Source organism: Lactuca serriola, chromosome 3 (genome assembly GCF_051521515.1).
Source record: "Lactuca serriola cultivar US96UC23 chromosome 3, Lser_US96UC23_V15, whole genome shotgun sequence".
NCBI lineage: Eukaryota > Viridiplantae > Streptophyta > Magnoliopsida > Asterales > Asteraceae > Lactuca > Lactuca serriola.
The window spans coordinates 102,962,801-102,968,625 of record NC_136410.1 but is presented as its reverse complement, the minus strand read 5'-3'; positions in this window follow the sequence as shown (position 1 = coordinate 102,968,625).

Here is a 5,825-nt window from a genome sequence, read left to right as displayed (position 1 = left end):
GTAGCAGTAGGGGTGAAATAGTCCCCAGTATTCGGTCGTAAGGACCGAAGGGGAGGCCAGCACCCAGATATGCTAGGCAGTATCCGGTCGTAAGGACCGAAGGGGAGACCAGCACCCAGATATGCTAGTCAGTATCCGGTCGTGAGGACCGCAGGGGAGGCCAGCACCCAGATATGCTAGGCAGTATCCGGTCGAGAGGACCGAAGGGGTAGGTCGGGCACCCGGATATGCCCGGAAATATATGTATGATATGTGATTGTATGGTATGTGGTATGATGGGGGAACTCACTAAGCTTCGTGCTTACGGTTTTCAATTTTGGTTTCAGGTACTTCGTGTTTAAAGGAAAGGAGCCGGCTTGATCGCAACGCATCACACTATGGTTTTCCGCACATGAGATCGTTGGGATTACACTCTGATATTGTTTTATGATAACATGTTTGATTATTTCTACTTTGGTTTGACATGACATAATATTACAGATGTTTTATTACACTGTTGGTTTTAAAATGACGTAATTAAAAATGAAATTTTTGGCCTGTATTTTTGGGATGCTACAAGTTGGTATCAAAGCATTGGTTTGAGGGATTCGGACATACTCTCGGGTGTGTCTGAACTCAAACTAAGGGCTTGGTATGAAAATTTTCAAAAGTAAAACCATTTTATAAAAAGGAGTTTGAAAAGAATCTGAAAAGAGAAAAGAACTTTGAGAAGAACAAAGTGTGTGATGCGTGCAATCAGCCGAGCTCAAGTAAGTTTTCCCAAGATACCCATACAAGATATGATATGATATGATAATGAGAATTGCATGCTAGATTAGGGCTAAGTATCTAGGAGGATGCCATATATGCCTATGGTATGTGCTTGTAGACTTGCATGCTAGTACTGATCAGTCAGTAATAGGATATCCTGTTTAGGTTATGCCTAATTGTATGAGCCTTTTAATTACATGTACAGATTCCTGATTAGAGGATAAAATGATTTGATTGGAATATGACGGTTAGATTTTCCATTGTCTGAATGCTGCTTGCTTTGTGCTTTGTGGGACACTTAGAAATGTGAGTTAGCTATTAAGTGAATATGCTAAGTCACATGTGGCACAGGCTGGATAATCTCAGAGTGATAGATTTGACCCTATTGCACAGCTCTCGTTTGAGTCTAACTGTTCTAGGGATGGGTCTTTTACTCGAAGGATTATCTGATCTCTGTTGCATGTGGCTATATTCATGAGGTAGCTAGTTGACATTACTGTGAATCTTTCAGCAGCTGAGGGTCGGTGAGTTCGGGAACCTAGGGAAGCCTGTGATATATTTCAGTGAGTTAGTATTGAGGCTCAGTTAGACTTGGGTGTATCAGTTGAGGAAGTGACTTGGAGGATCCGGGAGGATTGCTGAGGAAAGTATGGATAGGTGTGGAAGGTAGTATTGGGCCCGTACTACTTAAAAGCATAGGATCCATACTTGAATCAGTGAGAGTCTTGGAGAATCTAAGAAGCTTAAGAAAGAGTTCGTGACCCAGTTTGGGGGGGACAGAGGATGTTCCAGTTGTTGCAGCTTAGCCATTGGCAAGCGAGCTAGTGAGCGTGACAGAGTGTCAGACCCTGAAGGACATGATTTCCAAGAGTTGTAGATGCGAGACCAATTCGGAGCACCCTAGAAACAGAGGTGTGTGCCAGGTGAGTATAGTAGGGGTCTCGGGAAGAGACCCATGATTTTTGATCATCAGGTGAAGGGCCAGCAAGGCCAGAGTCAGTGCAGCACGTACAGGACAGTGTACAAGGGAGTTTGTCGCTCCGAGGGTTTAGGCTACTACAGGGTACTGGGGTTGGTCATGTCAGCAGAAGGTGATCAGTATTCCTCCAGGTGTTGCGGGTATGTCATCTTCTATGATATTAGGTGAATGTTTGGAATACGTACCGTTTTGGAATTATGAGTGAGTTTGGATAAGTCAGACCCCGGGTCGGTTTTTCTGCTAGTGTTTGGGTTATCAAGGATCATATATGCCATCCTACATGCCGAAAGGTCCTTGATGAACCCAAAGAGGGACGCATCTTGCGGAGTGGGTTCCGCGCATACCGTTATCATTTGGATCTTTGTCGGGATCTATGCAAGAGTATTATTTAGAGAATACTCGATCAAGGTTGGAGTGATTGTTCTCCAATGAAGTCAGCGTTCAGAGGTTTTATCATTGTTAAGGTATGGTCGGTAATATTTTATGTATGAACTTTAGAGTTCAAGGCACTACCGTTGCTAGGACAGAACTGGTGACAGGAAGAGGGTAGTGTCAGTCGCGGGTGTTAGATGCATAAGTGGTTGGTCATTGGATGTTCAAGAGAATTGTGTTTTCGCATGGTCCGTGTTCAGTTAGAGTTCAGTGGTACTGCAAGATTGGGAGAGGAAACGAGGATTCGTCAGCTAGAGTGAAGATTAAGGTCTTCAACTGACAGCATGTTACATGGATTGAGGTGTCAGACTAGATTAGATTTCAAGAGTACTCATCAAGATTTCCGAGGATGGGAGATATCAAGGTTTAATTGGCGATTAAGCACTAGCATTGGCAGGCACATGTCGTCATCAATGGGATATTAGGAAGCGAGGAGGATTGGAAATCCTTCAATTCTTGCGTACAGTGAAGACTCAGTCGAATCCAAGTGGGGGAGAGACTTTTTATAAAGTTATCCAAATGTGAGTTTGGGTTTGCGGGGTGCAAACTCTTGGGCACCTTGTCAACCAGAAGGGTATTCTAGTTGATTCGGCCAAGATAGAGGTCATGATGCAGTGGGAGATACCGAGGTCTCCATCTGAGATTCGGAATTCCCTGGGTATAGTGGGTTATTACCGGAGATTTATACGGGACTTCTCTGAGATTGAGGTTCCTTTGACCCGACTGACCAAGAAGTCGATGGCCTTTCGTCGAGGCCCTGGGCAACAGGCAGCCTTCAAGGCTCTCAGATAGCGGTTGTACGAGGCGTGGATTCTCACTCTACCAGAGGGTGTAGATGATTTTGTGGTTTATGGTGATGCTTTGATCACGGGTATGGATGTGGTACTGATACAATAGGGTCAAGTGATAGCAGGTTTCGGGAACTAGGGTAGAGTTTTGGTTAGAACTCAAGTTCAATGGTGTGTTGGGTCGAGTGTGTGTTCGACCCAGTTTGGAAAGTGTTGTAAGACTACGAGGGTAGCCGTAGCATTCACTAGCAGTCGGACAGTTTGGAAGGTGTTGTAAGACTACGGGGGTAGTCGTAGCATTTAGCATGGGAAGTGTCGTAAGACTACGGGGGTAGCCGTAGCATTCACTAGTGGTAAGTTAGCATGGGAAGCGTTGTAAGACTGCGGGGGTAGCCGTAGCATTCACTTGGTTGGCACAGATGGCATGAGCACGTTGTTAGGACGCGGAATGAACAGTAGTGCCCACCAGTTCGGGTGTAGCAGTGAGGATATGGAAATCCACAGATTGGGTTCGGAATTACCCAGATGGATTAGGTCTGGTTGAGCCAATGACGAGACTGTAGGAGCGTCACTACAGTTATGGGATCAGGAAAGCAATGGACTGTATAAGATTGCGTGTGAGATAAGGATACCATTGGACAGGTAGCAATCACTTTTAGCCTTGGGTTTGGTGACGTCAGGATTCGTCGTATGGACTCGATCAATTAGATCAGAAAGTTATTAGAGCCTCAGTGACATGATAACTAGTGGCAACTAGTTCCAGAGAAGGATTTCGTTTAGTGGTCGGGTGAGGAGACTAAATAGGGAGTCCTTTGGCTCCGCATCCGGATTGGAACCTGGTATTTCAGATGATTGGTGAACGAATTGAGACCAGGAAGGTCTCGATAGATTTTGGGAAGCAACTATATAGCAGCATACTGCTTCAGGCAGTTCAGTGTTCAGACAGTTTCAGCGATTGGCAGTATTAGTATTTGTGTTTTAGGTTGCAGGTTCGGACGGAATAATAGATTGCTTGGGTTATGCTAAATGACCTCCAGGGATGATTGGGTCCGTGAATTCAGTTTTCTGGTGGGAGCCTCAGGTTATCCGAAGTTGAGTAGTCAGTTGAGGGATAAGCAGACTAGTTTCAACGATAATGATTCAGTATGAGTGGTCTATCAGGGATTCAGACCATCTCGAGACAACAGATTTTAGACGTATTAGATGTGATCTTTTGCAAGGAAATTCTTCATCTGCAGATTTTTGGGCCTTACGAGGATTGGTCGTGGCTACCCTGGGTAGGCTAGGGCGTGCCTAGATTGGCGACTATGCTACTAGAGTAGTTGGGCGAGTAAGGAATGGTAAGGAATGATTTCGAGGACGAAATCTAATATAAGTGGGGGAGAGTTGTAATACCTTGTTTATTTATTAGATAAATAAATAAATTGATGAACGAATAGTAGCCCTAAAATAAATAATTATATAGCTAGTGTTAGTCTCGAGGAGCTATTCGTCATAATTTTAGTAGTTGGGGGTTAAAAGTGCAAGTTCTGGATTTGATTTGAAAAGGATTTCAAAAGTCAGGGTGCGTTCGGTAATTAATGGACTTAAATTGAAAGAACTTTGGAGTAATGGGGACAAGATGGTAAAATTCGGATGTCATTTGAAAAGATTTATGGAGTCAAGGGGCTTAAGTGTAAATTTGAGATTTAAATTCAAAACAATATCATGGGGAGGGACTAATATTGGTTAAATGAACATAAATTTGGATGGACACGGGATGAGACCCAATGCCACCCTTCCTCCCGTTCTCATTATTCAGTCCGAACCCTAGGGCACCATTCAGCAGCCGCCACCCCTCATGAGAAGCTCCCTCTGCCGCCACTTGCATCACAGGTCCGACAGCCTCCTTTCCGCCTGCCGCCTCGCTAATGAACACCGACACAACAATCCTTGCTGCCGGAGACGTCACAGGTATCGTCGGAGACCTGCCAACGGAGTCGAAGCGCTGTTATTTGTCGTGTGGGTTGCGGATTTCCGAGGAAACGCCTTGTACGATCATCTACCACTTCCCTTCCTCCCTTCCTTCGTTCATTTTGACGGTTTGTCATCGGGTTTGCAGGCTGTGGTTGTCGTCGCTCGATTGGCTACCGTTTTGTTGTAACTCGCTGCCACCAGCCACAATAGGAGATGGTTGTGGGTGCGTTTATAAGTGTATGTCCATGTGTGAATGTTGCTACTGGTTTTATGGGGTTGTATGTATGCTTTAGTGGTAGGAAAACCCACTGTCACCACCTCACGGTGGTGGCTGCCACCACTCACCACCGCCGGCAACCAAGGTGGTTGTGTGTGTGTATGTTTAGCTTAGTTAGTGGGCGTGTTACTTTGGTATTTTCATTGTAATTGTAACAAAAAATGGAATAATGAAAGGAACTTGAAAACCACCACCTTAGGGTGGTGGCTGCCGCCACCGGCCGCCGTGTCGAGTGCCGGTGTGCCTCATTGATGTTGTGTTTTGGTTTGGATGTTTGGACAAGGGACTAAAACCCTAATGGGCTCAAAGGAGCTCTAATGGGCCCAATGAAGCTTAATGTACTCTAATAGACCCAATAAAACCCTAATGGGCTCAATGATATTCTAGTGGGCTTGGTAGGCCCAATAAAACCCTAAATCGCCTAAAAGTCTAACAAATTAATAATGGGCTAGTATTTGTGTTGGAAAAACCCTAATGCCAATAAATCTTAATTTGGGGAATTAAGCGTGTCACACGAGAATTATTTATTAACTTGGAATATTAATTAATAATCATTGGCGGAAATTAATCTAAGTAATATTGGACTTAATGGATTAAGTTCTTAATGGATTAAGTCCTTAATGGATTAAGTCCTTAAGGGTTA